Source organism: Notamacropus eugenii, chromosome 4 (assembly GCF_028372415.1).
Source record: "Notamacropus eugenii isolate mMacEug1 chromosome 4, mMacEug1.pri_v2, whole genome shotgun sequence".
Lineage (NCBI taxonomy): Eukaryota > Metazoa > Chordata > Mammalia > Diprotodontia > Macropodidae > Notamacropus > Notamacropus eugenii.
The window spans coordinates 341,904,607-341,925,020 of record NC_092875.1 but is presented as its reverse complement, the minus strand read 5'-3'; the positions used below and the strand labels follow the sequence as shown (position 1 = coordinate 341,925,020).

At 39.7% G+C, this 20,414-nt stretch overlaps 1 long non-coding RNA gene across 2 annotated transcripts in view; it reads right to left on the bottom strand.

Annotated features, from left to right (window-relative positions):
• Window positions 1-20,007, bottom strand: part of LOC140501531 (uncharacterized) — a 41,335-nt gene extending 21,328 nt beyond the window's left edge. For both annotated transcript variants that reach the window (XR_011966219.1, XR_011966220.1), the window contains exon 1: window positions 19,851-20,007. This is a non-coding gene — a long non-coding RNA (uncharacterized lncRNA). The remainder of the gene's footprint in view (window positions 1-19,850) is intronic.
• Window positions 20,008-20,414: the final 407 nt, after the last annotated feature.

Sequence of the window (20,414 nt, the reverse complement as noted above, 5' to 3'; positions counted from 1 at the left end):
GAATAAAGTCTTTACCTGTTACAAAGACTAATTGAGTAAATAAAATTGACTGAATCAAGTTACTGAGACTAAATCAGAGATATCTTTAGTTTGGAGATCTATTAGAGCAATAACTTAAGGTTTTAATGGTAAATTTGATTTTAAGATTGTTATTTAATCAGGAACTAGAAAGAGTTAAGACTTAAGACTTGCTTCAAAAGATGTTCCTTAACCAATGTGAAATTATAGTCATATCTGAAACTTGATTATTGGAGCTTGTTATTTTAAGATTTTATGGGACTATTAACTGACTGTTCTGAGTCTAAGTCCAGGTATGGATAGCAGGAAAGGCGGTCTGAGCCTCTGATCCATGATGACAGTAAGCCTGTGAGATGCTGGTATGAACTGCACATGGGAAGGGTGGGGAAGTGGCTGTTCAGCCTGGGCTGAGGTAGGATTCTCCTGACTCAATTTCCCCACTGACACCTGGCAGACTTTAAGCCTGACTGAATGCCAGTTGACAATCTACTCCTGTCTTTAACTGACATGAAGTTAGGGAGATGTTGTTTCCCTGAAATGTCCCTACTCTTAATGGCAATTCCTACAATCAAAAGTTTTGTAAACTTAATACCAGATCTATTAAATAATAGATTGTTGGTTAATCTGAGGTTAAGTCTAAACTATTAGGCTTAGGATTTTAGACCAACAACAGTAAGCTAGGGCCCTTTAATTCTTAGTAATAGTGTGGAGACAATCAGGTCAAGGGCTTGTGAAGTTACCATATATAGTTATTATTTTCTCTCAGTTGGTTAATGTTAAAAGAAAAATGGTTTGTAGTCTAAATTGCAAATGCTTTAAAAGAAGCATCAAATAACCAAAAGCTGGAATTGTTTTATGATGTGATATGTATTGTGTTAAAAATGTTGTATTTAAGTACTGGAACCTGCTGTTGACTTCTCAGTGAAATCTCATCCTCCTGATGGGGAAATGAATAGTGAATTAATGTAAAATGTAAAAACTGGGTTTTAATGTGAATTTATTAAACATAACAATTGGCCAAAGTTCCAATTTTGATTTTGTAAGAGTGATAAGTGTATAAAGCTTAGGAATAGTCATCTAAAATGATATTAAGGTCAATTTTGTAGGAGAGTGGACATCTGGATTTTTACAAGAAGATAAAGGGAAGAAGAAGCTGAGATGCTGTGCTGAAGACGGCTTGAACGAGCATACAGACCAGGAGACTGCATCAGATGATGTTCCTCCCCAGACTGCTGTATGAGATGGAACCTCTAAATAGACAATTCATTGATTTACCTTTTCCTTTTGAATTTCTGTATCTGTACTTATAACAAGGGAACTGCCACCTTGTAATTTGTCAATGCATCGGTCAATTTTGCTCCCTTCCCATATTCATATAAAGGGAGATAGATGAAGGAAAGAATTCATAGGGGAAAGAATGTGAGTAGGTGTTTGTTGATTGGATTTAGGTGTGGAAACAGAAATTTTAATAAAGAAAGAGGGGGGATTTTGGGGAAGTAAAGTTCTGTTGTCCACATTCCTAGATGACAGGGGTTGTGACCTAGCATGGAGAGGGAAGAGGTCAGAGACAAAAGCTCAGGCCCAAGAAGCTGTGTGAGGCAGGGCCTATCAGGGAGGAGAACATGGAGTCACATGGCCAGGGGACAGTGTCTCGGGACATCCAAACTTCAGAAAACAGTATAAGAAGCCCCATCTTCCTCCACGTGTTATAGTCTTCCTGTAATCTATCTGTAACCTTACTGGGGAAGCTGCTTGTCCATTCAGGGGGAATGGATGTCAAGATTAACAAAGGCCTTCCTGATTTCTCGACAGGTATTGTTCTTTATTTAAGGTGAGCATGTTTCTCACTGTTGGGGGCTTATTAAATGGATGCACTTCTAACATCCTGCAAGACAAATTTTGCAAAAAATTTTTCCTTGTCCAGCAAAGCATTCTTAACCTAGGTTACTCGTAAACCGAGGTACATTCGAGTGAGGGAAGGTGATGCCTAAAATGAGATCCAAAGCTGGAAAGGACTTCAAAGCCCTTCTAGTCTTTTCCCTCCATTTAGATGTGGAAACTTCAGCCGAAAGAGGCTAAATAACATACCCAAGATCATACAGGGGCAGCTTGGTGGTGCCCTAATGCACAGAGTGCTGGGAGTGCAGTCAGGAAGACTCATCTTCTTGGGTTCAAATCTGATGTCAGACACTTATTAGCTATGTGACCTTGAAAAAAGTCACATAACCCTGTTTTCCCCACTTCCTTCAGCTGTAAAATGAGCTAGAGAAGAAAATGGCAAATCAATCTAGTATCTTTGCCAAGAAAACCCCAAATGGGGTCATGAAGAGTTGGACACAACTGAAAAACAACTGACTGAACCAAGATCACACAGATAGTAAATAACAAAGACAGCATTTGAATACTCAAATCAAATCATGTTTTCACTCTTGTGGAATGAATACCGTCATGGATTTAGAGTCAGGTAAAACCTGAGCTCAAATCTTGCTACTCACTCACTAGCTATGGGATCCTGACAAATCTTGTAACCCCTCTCAGCCCGTTTTCTTAGCTACAAAATGGAAATAATAATAGACAATAATAACCTCACAGGGTTGTTGTGATAATCAAATCAGAAGAAATGAGATATTATGTGGAAAATGCTTTATAAACCTTAAAGCACTACATGTTATTGTCATTGTTGCTGAATTTTCTTGGTTATTGTTACAGAGCAGTGGCAGTTCTGAGGTTATGCTGCTTTTCCAGAGACCAGCTATCTCAGGAGTTTTCTTGGAGATTTCTAGAAGTACCTAGAATACTGGTCCCTGGAATAATACAGACCTTTTAGCTCTCCCTCAGGTCTCTTCTGCTACAATCAGAACAGGTCCACCTTTTTTTTTTCTTGACTTATGGTGAGCTCTTGTGCCCTCTAAGGGAACTTTCTCCCACAGTTGCTGTACATATTCCCTTCTAAGAGTGTTGAAACTCAGTTATTTAGATTTGTCAACAGCCCTGAATTCATCTAAATATGTCTCCCCCTACTTAATAGGATACAAAGGTGTACAGGCAAATTGAGTCCAAGGAGCATTCCTGGGTATCCATAATCTCATGACATAAACATGTGAACAACAGTGTGGAGTGAGAGATAGAGTAAAGAAAACCTGGGTTCTAGTCCCACCTCTTATATTGGTAGTATGACCCACAGGCAAGTCATTTAATCTCTCCTTGCCCCTAGGCAGCTCTTTAACACTATAAATTACTGAGCACTGGTAGAGGGAGTTTCCTCTTTTGGAGATCCCTACTCTAACAAAATCGTGTCTCAAAAAAGAAAAGCAAGCTAAAATCTAATAACAATGCAGAGGTACACTGAGATCCTATTATTACAAAGACAGATGCACAGGTAAATTCCCTGTGAAAGATTTCTGGGGAAACATGAATATGAACCCCCCAGGCTGAGGAAGCCATGCTCTACATGGGTTGGAGGGGGCACCCACACCACTGGGACCACCATTTCAATGTATTCAGGTATAAATGAAGCTGCCCATGAGTGGTCACCGAGAGAGGGAAAGAGACAGTATACTGTTACAGCTTGGGCCCAGGACAGGAAAGTGCAGTGACATTTCTAAGATTTATTGCTATTGTCCAGTTTTATGGTACATTAGCATTTAAATAGATTCTTCAATATTTTTTCTTGAACGTCTTAATAACACAAACCTTTCCTATTTGACTTACATAGTGGTTTGTTGCTTAATTTTTCCTTAAGTTTTAGTTAGGTGTTATACTGCTTTGTGGCTAGGCCTTCCCCCCCCAAATTTGAAACTATAAGCCTTGGATTTGTTCTCTCATCTTCTTCCATAAAAATAGACATCTCCCTCTCTTCCCCTGCCCTATAATAGAGAAGTTGTGGAAAATTGTATAGCTACTCCACAGGGACACCTTGTTCTTTCCCTCATGAGTGCCCGTCGTACAATGGGAACCTTCCCAAGTGGCTCAGCCCTTGAGCAAAACAGAAAATGAAAAGTATAAATAAGAGCTGGCAGATGGATGCCACCCAAGCCATTCACTCAGAGCTCTGGGAGGGGCACCACCATTCTTCCAGTTTCCCAGATGAAAAACCTTAGAGTACTCTGACGCCTTCCTTTACCTCATTATCTATACATAGCCTGCTTCTAAGAATGATATAATCCAAAAATACTCCCTTGGTTTTGGGCTACCCATCAGATGATCTCCCTTGCAGCAGGCTTCCTCTGCTCTGGACCTGCCCTTTCCTTTCACCTGCTAACTCTATTTTGCCCTTTTCTGGACATTTCCAGATGCTGTGATATCCATGCTCCTTACTTGGGAATGTTTCCACTCTATATAGAGAAACATGTTCAACATTAGGACAAAATTCCCTTCAGTGGATGCCAGGGCAATGCCTGGGTATTTGGTGCCTATACAAGTATCAGGTGAAATGTGATGGGAGATAGGTGCTCACTGGGCAGCTAGGTGGTGCAGTAGATAGACCACCTGGAATCAGGAAGATCTGGGTTCCAATCTGACCTTAGACACTAACTATGTGACCCTGGGCAAGTTACTTAACCATATTGACCTCAGTTTCTTCATATGTAAAGTGAGCTGGAGAGGGAAATGGCAATCCACTCCCATATCCTTGCCAAAAAAACCCCAAAAGGGGTCATGAAGAGTCTGACATACCTGAAAACAACTGAACAACAACAAAGGTGCTCACCAATTGGTGCTTCCTCCTGTCATATAACAGGGAGGGTATCCAGTACAAAGTAAACAGGGAGAGGGCTTCCCTATATAGTGAGATTTCCCATTGACAAGAGGTATTGTACTGACTAAACCATGTCCTAGAAAATTTCAAAGTCTGCTAAACAAAGTCCATAATCACTCAAAGGAATCTGACCTAACGTCCAAATGTGTGGTCTACCCCTATTACCCAGACTATGGTATGTAGTTGGATAGAAGACCCATTGAGCTGGTCCATCAGGATATATACCCTGGAAAGGCAGCACATACAATGAGCTAGATCCACACTTGAACAGTAGGAGTTTGGAGTAGATTGCATTTAGGAAGTTATGCAGTGATTTTAATAACCTGAAATGCCTCCCTTTTTTTAAAAAAAAATACCAATATTCTTAAGAAAATGCTAATTCAGGAGTGGGGAATCTGTGGCCTTCTAGACCCTTAAATGTGGCCTTTCAACTGATGTAAGAATCTAGAACACCACATGTGGCCTCAAGGATGTGGGTTCCTTATCCCTGAACTATTTGTATATACCAAGCATGGAATACCACATTATGTATAGAATTAAAGTTGTGGATTACTCAAAGGGCCATGGAGAGAAATATGGTAGGCATGAGCAGTCTGCACCATGTTACCAAGAAAGAATTGTACAGGAGAAATAAAGAAAATAATACTATCATGGAAATGTATGAAAAGAAAAAAAGAGAGTGGATAGTCACATAGTGACAATAGGAATAAAAGACGGAAAGCCCTTATGAATATATTGGTGCTCCCACAAGGTCAAGAGCTCTAGGCCTTCAACTTGTTAAGTGGACACCCTTCCTACCCCAAGGAGGAGTATGGTAGAATATGGAAAAGAATTATAAGGAAGGAGAAGGCCCTGATAGGTTTGGGCTCTATACCAATGGGAGTGCCAAAATCAGTGAGGTTGTGGATCCATTGAAATATTTAAGTAATGGAGAAACATTGAAGATTTTTGTATCAGGGAATGACATGATAGAAGTCTTTTAGGTCTTCCTGAAAAGTTGCACTGGAAATGGAATGTTTAAAAAGCATATATGATTGTGATGGTGTACTACTGTGCTATGAAAAATGATGAAGGAGATGGTTTCAGAAAAATCTTGGAGGATGTATATGACTTGATACAAAGTGAAGTAAGCAGAACCAGGAGAACACTGTACATAGTAATAGCAACATTGCTCAATGATCAACTGTGAAAGACTTAGCTACTCTAATCAATACAATGATCCATGACAATTGCAAAGGATTGAAGATAGAAAATGCTTTTCACCTCCAGAAAGAACTGATGAATTCTGAGTACGTATTAAAACATTTTTTCCCTTTTTCTTGCCTTTTTTGGCAACAATTAATATAATAACATCTTTTGCATGACTTAACAATGGGCATCATATTGTTTGCCTTATCAATGAAGGGCTAGGGGAGGGAGGGAGAGAATTTGAAACTCAAAATGTTTTAAAATATAAAAAAAATCCTACTTTCAATGTGCTAGGGAAGAAGATTGGCCAGTTAATTGGGTCCTTGCAGTGAATACCCATATAAATAAAGAATGCTTCTGTAATGTGAAGAGCCAGTCACCCTCATATCAGAGGACTGAGAACCAGAAAGGAGGTTAGAGAACACTTAGTCTCACCCCCTCATTTTACAAAAAAAGAAACTGATGTCTAGAAAATCAAGCCACTTCTCTCTTACCATCCACTTCTTAGAGTCCCTAGATTACTTCAAAGCCCAGCTTTTGCAGCACCTCCAATGCAACACCTCATCTGGAGCCCAAGCTGTTAATGACCTTTCCCTGTTGAAATGATTCTGTAGTCTACTTTGATTATATTTTGTTTTTACTTCTCTGTGTATGTGTTCAATCCTGTGATTAGAGTGTAAACCTTTGAGGTCAGGGACTGTTACACTTTGATCTGTGTAATTCTAGCTGCTAGTACAGTGACTTACATGTAGTAGATGCTTAATAAAAATTTGTTGAGTTAAATTACTCCAAGTCACACAAATAGTCATTAGCAGAAACAAGATTCAGACTCAGGTTCCTAGAAAATCTACTGCTTTTTCCATTACCCAAAGGCTGCTTCTGTAACTGGCTGACTTATTATAATTTTAGAATTCAGATTTTCATGTATAACTAACCTTAGGCCACCAGCATAGTTATAGAAGGGAGTAATCTGGTTAAGGTAGTGTTAATTCATTTATACAGTGAAACTAGTCACAATAAGGACAGTCCTGGAGAGGGTGTATGGAGTTGCCTCTGGATCTCCCTCCTACGGGCCCCATTGTACTGGTGGGTCTGTCCATGGTACATTTTTAGAAACACATTGTACCACCAGTCTTCAATCTGGTAACCAGATCATCAATCATTGTGTCAGTGTAGTTGAAGAAAGCCTTCAGAAAATTCAAAAGTCAAGGTTGTTTCTGAGAATTTAAACCAAACAGGAGAAAATGAAATAGAGAAGGAAACTATTTCCTCCACATTTCATATGGGAAGAAGGCAGAACTCAATACACTTCACAGAAACACAACACCAAATGTGATTCTGAAGAGCAATGAGACATCTACAGAGCCTTTGTTGTAGAAATAATAACTGGTGTACACACACAGCTCTCTATTTATTTGAAGTAGTATTATTTCTCTCTCTTCTCCCCCAGGAATGAGGATAATGCTCATTTAAAGAGAGCTGAAAGGTAACAGGGGTTCTGGAATTGGGTTTCTTCCCTCTCCCCACAAGTTCCCCAGTGAGGAAAACAGAAGGTTTTCCCTAGGGAGACACTAGAGTAGAGGCAGAATCTGAGAATGAGCCCAAAGGCTCTGGGGGTGGGGAAGGGTTCTTTCTTTCTTCCTTCATTTCCTTTTGGAGAGATTTCCTGCCAGTTTTTACTGCTTTCCACTACTTTCCACTACTGCAGGTAGTGGAAAGAGAGACTGTTGGCCCTTTTCCCAGCTGGCCCTTAAAACACAGACCTTAATGCGGAAGAGGGTGCCAAATGCTGGCAGTGTTGCTGATCCAGTCTGCCCCAGGAGCAATGGCCAGGAAGCTGATATTGGAATGGGGACCAGAGCAACCAATCAGAGATGAACAAGGGAAGAGGGTGAGTCCAGGAGAGATGTTGAAAAAGGCAGCTTCTGAAAGTGGCAACAACTGGTGGGAAGACCAGGAGACCAACCCAATTTTCTCAGCATCATCCCAGATTTCTCTTTTGTCGCAGAGTCCATCCATTGCAGATAGGCAATCTCTTCACTCAATTTTTCTCTTGCTTTGGAGCTTTCTTCCAAAGTCCTGATAAGGAACCTGATGAGTTTGGGGAGAGGTGAGTAGGAGAAGTGTTTTGAGAGGGTAACAAAAAATGGTTTTCTTTGCATTTTAGTGTGTTTAATAGAAATACATAACTAAAGGAATGTGGCTGCTAGTTTAATTATAAATACAGAGGATTTCACTGAATTTGGAAACTTCCCAGGTACAGGGAAGAAGAGTCTAGATTGTCCTATTTTTATGATCCTGAGAAATAATTGTGTATCACCCCTAGGCTGCAGTTCAGAACTCACTCAGCAAGGATTTCTTCATGGTGGGAAAACTGCATGTGTGCATAGAGAGAATCTTCTGCCTATGTGTCAAAAAACACCCTGATGGGCCCACTGTCCCGGTGACTGGAGTACAGGGTGTTACCTGATAAGCAAAATATATACCACCTTCCCTCGTTTTAATTAATTAGAAAGTGATGCCTTATCTTCCTGTAGAGTTAAGGAAAGAAGGATATGAGTCTACAAGGACTGCTTGTTTTTGCAAGATTCCACACATCATGTGAGATACCCACCAAGTGTACTTATAGCACCAATGTCACAGAATCACTGGCAAAAATGGAAATCTTAAACTACAATGGGACTCAACTTAACAAATTTAACAAGATGCAAGAGATATTATGACAAGTAGGTGTCACAGTGCCTCTTCCTATTCTCAAAGTTTGTCTTCTATTGGTAATCTCTCCCAACCTTCACCTGAGAGTTTCTTGGTTTCTTTTCTCCTTCTTTCCTCCTATTTTCCCTCCATGTTCATCCCCTCACAGCCAGGCTGCCCTCTCCTGTCAACAGGACCAGCAGCTAATCTGACAAGACCATTCAATATACGAATATACTAATGGGAGAAAACTAGGACTTCCTCAGGGTCCTCCTTCCAGTTCCTAGATCTCTCCAATGTATTTTAAGAAAGGTTCTCTGGAAACAAAAATTATCAATGAGTCTTTCTATTATATTCTGTATATTTCAATGAATTAAGTCCTCAATGTCTTTTTATGCTGATAATCATTTAAGATCATTTGAACCCCAATACGGACCAAAGCCTGAAGTAATCAGCTAGAAGAAGCACCTCTGTCTAATAAACATGCCTTTCCTTGTTCTCTGAGTAAACCCAGAATTCCTCTTCCTGTGTCTAAAACCATAAGGCCAGATGAAACTGACCAAGAGTATTCCTCTGTTTATTACCATTAAGGATGAGGAGCCTTAACCTAAGACACTATCTTGAATAATGGGATTTTTCTTATCTAAATATTTTATGGACATATTCTATGTTATATTATGTTAATGGTAAAGGAAACACAGATATCCTGGGTTGTAATTTCAATTGACACTTTATCAACTCTCTTATCTTATTGTATTTACAACTTACTCAATTAAGAAAATTCCTTAACTATGATTAAACACATATGGAGATCATAAATCTGAGGGACATAGCCATCCTGAGCTGGGATTGCTCTAAAACATGTATAAGGTTTCTCATTCTTTTTATCAGGCAGTCAGAATTAAAGCTCTAGCTCCATGTATAACTTTAAGGGAATAAACAATATGAATTTATATACCAACTAGCCTGTTTGCCTCTTTTCACCAAACTTTCAGGTAGACAATACTGTGTGGTTCTTTTCCATGCCCTCCTGTAAAATGGCCCACTCGATACTCTTAGGCTTTCATCTAGATCTCTTAACATTGCATGGATACTACAGGAGCATGAGTCTTGCTTATACATTAAATCCTCTCTTTGAATTCCATTTATGTAACCAGTTACATCTGCTTTCTAAGGACCAGCTTAGTTAAGAATGGAGAGGTATCACCAACTGGGTGGCCAGTGGTAATACATTCTTTGATCATGGAGACCCAGGAATGAAAGAAAAATACAGCTCCAACAGAATCTATTGAACCTGACATATGTAAGGCACTGTGTTGGGCACTGGGGATAATGAGACGAAAAAAGAAACAGTCCCTACCTTCAATGAGATTAACAAAAAAGAGCTCTTGGTTCTATGTAATCCAATTCCACTTCTACAGTAACAGCAGTAGAGTGACAAAAAGGGGGCAAAGGTGCTAAGAATTATGTTCTATATTCAGAAAGTTACATTCCAAAAATAGTATGTAAGCGTGTAGGCCAAAGCCCCTCCCAGACTTGGCCCTCTGCAGAACTCAAATGGCCTACTTATTCAAAGATTTGTAAAGGGTGTGAAAACATTGAGAACATCTAGAAGGCTGAACTTTGGCAAAGACAATGAGCTTGCTCAGGAATTTTTCTCAGCTCATTCACAGATGTGGGCTGATGGGAGAGACTTGGAGTTTAGAAGCTAAGAAGATGAATCTGCCAGATATTCATCTAGAGGGCCTAGGAGTCAAGAATCTACTGCATGAAACTGGAATCCTATGGAAATTCCTGCTGTCTCTAGGGAAGGGTTCAAGTTCTTTCCAAAAAGTGTTTAGCAGTGCCCAAAGCTGGAGACAATGGTGATTATAGCCAAGCAATTAAGCAGCAGCCATTACAGCAGCATCTGGTAGCATCCAATGTAAGAGTGCATGCTAGAGTCAGAATCCAAAGTTGGTGGTAACAGTAAGGAAGTTAGGAGAGGCCCTGCAGCACTGCTGCATGAGAGGCATGAGAGGCATGTGTTGTCCTCTTCCCATGGGCTTGGCTACATGTATCCCCTATAGGTCTGCCTTTTCCCCTTGTAAACTTGACACATCTCCACTCTCCCAACGGCCATTATGTGTATTTGTGGAAGAGTATGTACCAGGTTTGTGGGGGAGGGGTGTTGTCACTCTTCTGTTCTAGTAAATATCTTTGCTTTGAGTTAATTGTATTCTCTGGTAGACTAGACACAAGCTAAATATACCAGTGGGGGCTCATGAGCAATAGTTTTGGGAGTGACAACCACTCACACCGCCCCCCCCCCCCCCGCCCCCCTACTTAATACCTTGAACCTGGGGTAATTGTCTTTAAGGAATCCCATCTGTTATTATGAATTGGAGACTGGATAATCCAGAGGAGCACTAGGAATATTTTTAAAATGACATTTGCTTTAAAATATTTCCGGACTTGTTATAGTCTTCTGCTTTCATTTCATAGGTGCTACCAAAGATGCACATTCCTGCAGGGCACAAGCTCTGCCTTCCAGGAGTTTATAATCTAGCAGAAAAGAAAAGTAGATAAGTAGCTGTAGTGCTAAGTGTTGCAGGGGGTAGAGTGCTCATCTTCCTGAGTTCAAATCTGGCCTGAGACACTTACCAGCTGTGTGACCCTGGGCAAGTCACTTAACCCTGTTTGCCTCAGTTTCCTCATCCGTAAAATGAGCTGGAGAAGGAAACGGCAAACCACTCCAGGTTCTTTGCCACAAAAACCCCAAACGGGGTCATGAAGAATCAGAATCAGACAACTTAACATCAATCACTGATGCAGTAGCTGGTATGATGTGTTAAATATGAGAGAGTTATAAACAATATGCTGTGGAGGTAGAATTAAGTGATAGATTTGTAGCTTGGTGCAACCAGAGAAAACATTTAGGTTAATCCTATATTTTTTAGAGGAGTAAATTGAAACCCAGAGAAGGGAAGTCATTTGCCCAAGGTCACACAGTTAGTGAGCGTAAAAGCTGATATCTGAACATTGGTTCTCTCATGTCAGAGCTGGTGTTTTTTCTATCACACCAAACAGTTGCCTCAGGACTTGTTGAGAAGATCAGAGAAGAAGGCCTAAGGAAGGAACTGTCACTGAAAATGGACCTTGAAGTACAGGTAGAATTTCAATAGGGATAAAGGCAAAGAGAGGAAGAGAAGGAGAGAAATCTTTCCATAATGATGATGTTTGACTTGAAAGCATGGGAGGAGTGGAAAACAGGGCTGGAAAAGTAAATTTGAGGGTAGATTATATAAAGCCTTGAATGCCAAACCAGGAAGCTTGAATTTAATTCATTTATGAATTAAATTATATGATGTTAAAAGGCTTTGAGCAGCAGAGTGAGTGTAGGGTAAATTTTTTTTCTCCTGAAACAGCAAAACCACAGTGCTAGATGGTAGAAAGCTTTAGATATTCTTGGGGAATGGGTTATCCTGGTTAAATTAAATTTCATCCCTATGTCATACTTCTGCTGGATTCACCCTGTGATTGCTGAAGGTTCAGATAGCAGGTTTCCCCTAGCTAATATTTCAAAATATCAGAAAGGTTCAGATGCCTAAAAATACATTTCTTCCGCCTCCCCCCACCTACGTGTCAACTGCACCTGAAATTCCATCATTAGAAAGCTATTACTTTGGATTCACCCACCCCTATATATTCTCTTTCAAAATGCAAATATTCCTAGAATAGAGTAATTGGTGGAACACTATAGTGTTCATAATTTTTTAAATGTTTTTCTTCTGAAAGGAGTGAGTTTGTCAGTCAAAAAGTGTTTTTTAAGCATGTGGTATTTGTAAGGTACTGTGCTAAACTCTAGGGATACAAAGAAAGGCAAAAAATTGGTCCCTGCCCTTAGAAAGGAGCTGTTTTTGAAAGCTAGGAAAACAAACAGAAAGTACAATTAAAGGGTATTGAAAACAACACCCTCAACTTCACCATGTCACCTAAGGCTACTCTGGTCCTCACTTGGGCTCACCTCGCTCTGTGACCCTGCATTCAGGTCTATAAAATCTTTCCAAATGACTTAGAAAAGTCTTTCCTCTTTTGTTCAGCAGTCAGTCTTGGAGGAAGAGGGCTTCTAAATGTGGCCTCTCTTGGGTCCAAATGTTTCCAAAGCTTACCAAAGTGCCAGTGCCAAGGCCTCTGGCTAACAGAGGACTTATCCCAACAGGTCTACTGAAATAGTATGTTATCAACATACTAAAGATCATGAGATGTTATGGGATAATATTCACAGCAAGTAAAATAGCCAAAAGATTAATCATAGTATTAACTTTATAACATTTTGAAGTTAGTTTCAAAGTGCTTTCCATAGATTACTTCATGATATCATACTATCACATGATTCACTGAAATCAATCAGTGAGTATTTATTAAGTACCACTACATATGTGTTCATCCTTCGTTGCTGAATAAGACCATGCCATCAGAGAAATAATGACATGAGTTGCACTTGACTTTATTTTGAGTGAGGGAGGGCTGTGCACGTCACCAGCCTCACTTCTCCTCCAGAGCCATCTGAATCCAGTGACCAGATATTCATCAGGATGACTGGAGATGACCCAGGATGAGGCAATTGGGGTTAAGTGACTTGCCCAAGATCACACAGCTAGTGAGTATCAAGTGTCTGAAGTGAGATTTGAACTCGGGTCCTCCTGACTCCTGCACTGGTGCTCCATCCACTGCATCACCTAGCTGCCCCTACCTACTATATACCAGGTACTACATGTGGAGAATACAAGATTCCAATGCACACGGTGTTTTTCTGCACACAGTGACTACCCTTCCCACAGTGTCTCCCAAGAATACGTCAAAATCATTAGACTCTTATAAGATATAACAACAGAGATAACCCTGTCTGAAGACTTCATGATGAACCTCAGTACCAGAATAGTGCAAAGACACTTATGCTTGCCAATGGCATTCATTGCTTACATGGAGATTCAAGAGTGTAAATGGAAGTTGTTGTTCTGTCATTTTTTTCAGTCATGTCCGACTTTTTGTGACCCCATTTGGAGGCTTTCTTGGCAGAGATACTGGATTGGTTTCCTTCTTCCTTTTTCAGTTCATTTTACAGACAAGGAAACTGAAGTCAACAGGATTAAGTGATGTGCCCAGGGTCACACAGCTAGTAAGTGTCTGAGACCAGATTGGAACTCAGGTATTTCTGACTCCAGATCCAGCATTCTATCCACTGAATCACCCAGCTGAGGGATGTCCTATTGTTGACAATGTCCTCCAGATGCTTCTTTTTGCAGATATCCTTGTGCTGGTTGCACCAAACCCCAGAATGGTCAGTTGACAAGCATTTTTAAGTAACCACTATGTGCTGTACTAAGCCCTGGGGATACAAGGAAAAAACAGTCATGGTTCTCAAAGAGTTCATAGCCTAACTGAAGTAGCCTCTCAGAAGAGATCTATAACCATGCAAAAGGGTTTGGCCCAACCATCTCACAAAAGAAAAGCCAAGTAGATGAAGAGTATCTATTGCCTAAATTGTGGCACACTATTAGATAACTTTCAGTTTGTCAATCAATGTCTATTGAACAGACATTGAAAATGGATAGTTTGGAACAAGATGTGATCCATGATTGTGATGGAGTACCATTGTGCTGTGAGAAATGATGAGAGGGATGGTTTCAGAAAACATGGGAAGACCTATATGCACTGATACAAAGTGAAATAAGCAGAATCAGGAGATCATTGTACACAGTAACTGCAATATTGTAAAGACTGTCAACTGTGAAAGGCTTATCAATACTGATAAGACTTATCAAAAACTGATCAATACAATGATCCAAGACAATTTCAAAGGACACATGATGAAAAACAATGTTATCTACTTTCAGAGGGAGAACCAATGAACTTTAAGTGCAAATTGAAGTATAATTTTTATCTCTTTATTTTTCCTGCTTTTTGTTATATGGCTAATATGGAAATATGTTTTGCATCATTTCACATGTATAATTGATATCCTATTGCTTGCCTTCTCATTGAGTGCAGGAAGGTCAGGAAGAAGGGAAAGAATTTGAAACAAAAAAATTTTAAAGGAATGTTAAAAATAAATAACATATTTAGTTTTAAAAAGAAAAACAAAAGAAAAAAAAAGGACAAGTTGAGTCCAGAATTAAACAGAAGGGGGGAAACAGACTAGATTATCTTCGGACAACTGCAAAATTCTACAGTCCCAAACTCTTCCCAGAAAAAAAAAACCTACCTTTTAATACAAATATTCTACCAGTCAATTTCAGTTATCATGAAGATAAGCAGGAGTGTGCTGAAACAAGGCTGAAATTCTTATTAAATTTTCAGTTTAAGCATTTACACCTGGGAGATGAGCAAACTCTACAAACCAGGGTTCGTCATTGTTTTGTTGCATGTTAAGACTTGAGAAAATGATAGAGAAAATGCTTTTATCCAAGAGCAAATTGTTAACCCTTTTTAAACACAACCCTGAAGATGCAGTTTTCGTAATACTGTCACCCAGACTGAGGAGTGAGCCCTTTGGATAACACTTTAAAGAAATCAGTTTGTATTAGAAAGATGAACTGATAACTACCTGGTTTTTTTCCTCTCTCTCCTTCTTACAGCTTCCCAACGTGAGTATGTCCTGGATAGAAGAAGGATTTTGTCTCCTTCTTTCCATATGTTTGCTTCTTTTATGTTTTTTTAATTTTCTCAAAGTCACACACCCTGTTTCAGGCATGATCCCCATCCCAGCATACTGGGCAGTCGGGCATTCTGACTAGGAATCCCTGGCAGGGATACAGATTATTTAGATAAGAGCTAATGCCAATACAACTACCAGTGGATAAGGGACCATCACTATGAAATTACCAGGTGCTGGAAATCTGGTCAATTTGGGAGAAATGGTCATGATGAAAAATTGGTTGGGGTTGCCTCCTTTTCTGACAGATTTTGGGTCTCAGTTTCCTCATCTTAATATGAAGTATAACACAAACTTCAATGACCTCTCCTACAAAAAACATAAATGCTGTGCCCATAGGGCTAAGGAAAGGCAATGTGCGAGAAAGACTTGAGTTCCAGTCCCATCTCTAACAGAAGGCTATGTGACCCTGGGCAAGTCATTTCATCCCTTACTGCTTCATGAAACTAAGACTTTAAACTGCAAAGAAGGTTCTGATTTGCATTGAGGGAGTTCCCTCACTTGGGAGTTCCAGATACCAATGAAATCCCAGGTTCTGTCCCTGGTCCTGTTTTAAAGAACTAGTGTCTTGAGGAATTGTCATTAAACTGTTATTCTGAAAAATCTAGTTTTTTATTATGGAAGAAGTAAGACTGAGAAAGGTAAAGGGAGAAAGAGGCTGAAGACAATTGATTTCCTAACAACACTGCTTTAATTTTATTATGCAAAGAAACATTATGAAGAGAGTTCTTGAAAGACTTTGTCAGCTATCCTGAGAAAGCTGAATGATAGGATTATGTGTCCAAAATTGAGAAGTCAGCAGTTTTTAATAATAGTTAAAGGTGATTTTGGCTGTGGTCTTTTTGCAGCTGATATATTATAAGTACTTATTTATGTCTTAGCTTGGTTTTTAATCATACTTTTAATAAATAGTATAGCCAGCAACCTTTATTTAAACCTAGAAAATTAGGGGGGTTGATATATAGAGAATTTTCTCTGGTTTATAAAATAAATAAGAGGGAGATACACAGAATTTATATAACAGAAATGACATAAAGTTTGGAGTCAGAGAACCTAAGATGAAATACCAGCTCCACCATTTATTATATGTATAACCTTGTTCCCTTAACATTTCTGGTCCTGTTTCCTCATCTATAAAATGAGGGAGTAAGCCTTACAATTAGATACACCCATATACACACATATTCATGAATACATACATACATACATACATATATATACATATATACAAAATAAGATTTGATAACTTCTAACAACCTTTCTATCCCTAAACCTATAAGCACATGAGCTTATAATATTTAATAAACTGAGATAGGGTGTCAGAGCTAACTGTTTAGTTAATGAGAAAGATGTTATAAACATTGTAATTAATTTAGAAATATAGGTGAATGCCATAGAACTATGGATAGGAATGAATAAGGTTAGTAGGCCAGTAGCAGACAAAGAAAAAGATGACCACCTTCCTTAGGCTACATGTGGAGTAATCTACTTTAAACCTTGATACTGATTTTTGTTGTTGTTCAGTGATTTTAGGCTTGTATGACTTCTTGTGACCCTATCTGGGGTTTTCTTGGCAAAGATACTGGAGTGGTTTGCCATTTCCTTCTCCAGCTCGTTTTACAGATGAGGGAACTGAGGCAAACAGAGTTAAGTGACTTCATTGATTGCCTTGGAATTGTGGATGGGAATGAAGAAGGATGACAGTTCAGTAAAAGGCAGAAAGAAAGATAATCATCCCCCTTTCAGCTACACATGGACTTTAAACCTTGATACTGATAGTATCCCTTCCTGGACCAAAATTCTATGACTTGTGATGTGGTGCAAAAAGCACTAACTCTGGGGTCAGAGGATCAATCCCCATTCACTTAGCCTTGTGAGCCTGTTTTGCATCTATAGAATGAGGACATCGAATCACATGGCTTCTAGGGTTCTTTCCAGTCCTAGATCTAAGATTCCATTATCTTACCAGCAATGTGACCATAAGCAAATCATTTTACCTCAGAGCTTGTTTATGCTTCTGCAACAGTCAGGATAGGACAGTAAAACTCCTGCTACCTACTTCAAAGGGCTATGGTAAGGACCAAAGGACATAATACATATAAAAGTGCTTTGCATTGATAACGAGTCATATGGATGTGAGCCACAATTCTGCAATTTAGATCAGAAAGAAAAGATAGAGCTATGTGAAGCACATGTGGAGCTCCTGGGCACAAGGAGATTTTTTAAAAGATGCACACTAAGAACTCCAGACAACATAGGTGCTCTTCTCTGGAGAAATGGCTGAACAATTGGTGGCATGTGGCCATGACAAATTATTTTGAGATAAAAAATAACAAATATGAGGAATACAGAGAAACATTGGCAGATTTGTATGAACTGATGCAGCAGAAGTCAGCAGAACCAACAAAATGATATACACTGGTTATTTTATCTGGTCACTGGATTCAGACGGCTCTGGAGGAGACGTGAGGCTGTGACCAGCACAGCCCTCTCTCACTCAAAACATAGTCAAGTGCAAGTCACATCTGATGGCATGGTCTTCTTGGGCAATGGACAAACACACAAATTGTGGGAATTGGTATTATTGTATGAGCCTTCCTGCCTCTCAGTTTAATTCAAATCAATAAACATTCATTAAATACCTTCCATAGGCCAGGCATAGTGCTATGCTCTGGGGATACAAAAAGGGGCAAAAGAGAGCCCCTGACCTTCAGGAGCTTACAATCTAATGGGGGAGACGATATACAAACAAACATATGCAAAGAAAGCTACATACAGGATAAGTAGAAAATTAAAAGAGGGAAGGCACTGGAATTAAAAGGGATTGCACCAGAGGGCTGCAGTGTCAGAGGAGAGCAGGGGGCATGTTCAGGAGATGTTGCAGCAGTGAAATTGACAAGCCTTGGCAACAGCTGGCATGTGGGGTGAGAGAAAGTGAGGAGGCCAGGGTGACTCCTAGGTTGAGAGACTGAGGATTGGAAGGATGGTGTAATACAGAAAGTAAGAGTGAGGAGAATGTAGAGGGAAAGACAATGAGTCTTGTTTTGGACATGTTGAGTTTAAAATGTTTACTGGACATTGAAACTACTTTTATGTTTTTTCCTGTCATGCATTCTACAGGCCAACCAAACTGGCTGTTCCTCACGCACAATATTCCATCTTTCTTGCCTTTAGCTTCCTTCAAACCCAGCTCCAGTGCAGCCTTTCCCAAGAAATCTTCCCCAAGCCTCCAGTTTTTATGCCCCAAATTACTGAGTATTTTGTATACACTTGTATATACATGTACTTTTCCATGCCATCACCACCTCCAATACAAAATAAGCTCCTTGAAGTCAGGAACTACTTAATTTTATCTTTGTATTCACAATGTCCAGCACAGGACCCGACATATTTAACAGTAGCAATTTAATAAATGCTCATTGATTGCTTGACTGGGTAAATAAAAGAAAAATAAAACAAAGCCAAAGGCTATGTAATGACCATCATCAATCTTGCCTCAGAAGAAAACATGAGGTAATGCAGTTTTTTTCATTGGAGAGATGGGGGAATGTGGGTGTATGTAATATTGTCTCTTGGTTTTGTTCACCTCTTTTACTGTTACAAGAGAAGGCTCGTGGGGTTGTGGAAGAAGGAAAATCTAGAAGTGACCTTGATATAAAAACAGAAATCATCAATAAAACTTAATAAAAAGAAATGTGATGTTTTAGGCTAGGTGCATGAAGGTTCTGAAAACAAGGTCAGGGTTTGGAGATATTGAGTTGGTGAGCCAAATGGTTTTTAAAAAGCCTTGTACTACAAATACTCAACAAGGTTAGATGCTAACAGGTGTAGTTCTCCAGGTCCCCAACTACCAGGATAATTACAACAATCCACAGGAAAATAAAAAGTCCACTAGGTCTAAAGAGCTTCCCCTCCCCCCTCCTCAGTTTATATAGTATTCACTGAAAAGTAGACCTGAGTGCATTATTATAGCCCTGTAAGAAATCAACTTGGAGTGGAAAAAACTCTGTATTTGGAGGCAGTGGACACATGCATTCAAACCTTGTGTAACCTTGAGTAAATCACTTGACTACGAGTCTCAGTTTCCTCATCTATAAAAAGGATAGGGTAGGACTAGATCATTTCTAGGAGCCCTTTCAACTCCAGGTCAGAATAATGTCAGAAAAAACAAATCTAGAATGAACTAATTCTCCTAATGAATGACAAGAACAACAATGAGACTTTTTAGCTACAGAGAGCAAGAGAAAAACACAAAAAACATAGGACCACATTTCAGACAGGAATACAGTCACTTACATATGGTAGGCTCTCCATAAATCTTTAATGGAACTCTCGGATAAGCCAGGAGAAAAAACAGAGCATTTCACTGCTCTTAATTAGTTCTTATCACCATGCATGGACATACTACATCTTAGGGCAATGGTCCTGTAGGCTGACTCCAAGTCATATGTGATCAACTGATCAAAGTGTGGGAAGATGGGCCACATCCTACCCTACCTGAAATAGCTGATCCTGGGATTTGTCTCCAGCATAAGTACATCAACCCTGGTCTCCCACTCTGTTCCTCTATCTGCTATGCAAGTCTATACCACTTGCCCTCAAGTCCTCCCCATTGGTCTTTTGGGGCAATGATATCCTAACATGGCATCCACGGCAGTAGCCATGCAGATGTCATTGAGGAAACCACCCCCTCCAACCCAGCATACCTATCCACCATGACCTCACAATTCTACCAGGTAACCCACAGAGACCAGGATCTCTGCTCGACTACAGTGACTGGTAAGAGCCCCAACCCACCTTCTTGTTTTGAGTGGGTTGGAGTGAGTTGCACAGGATGAGTAAGTATGGATTTTTTGCAGTACTCATCATGAACCTGTTTACTCATTCCCCACAAATCTACCCATTTCAGAATTCTCTTCTTCCCGAGTACAAACCATCGTTCTAGTCTCCCGGGTTTACAACCTTAGGATCGTCTTCAAACACTCACTCTGCCTTATTCCTTATATCCCATTAGTTCCCAAACTTATCACTTCTCCCTCTACAACATCTTTTGCATTCATC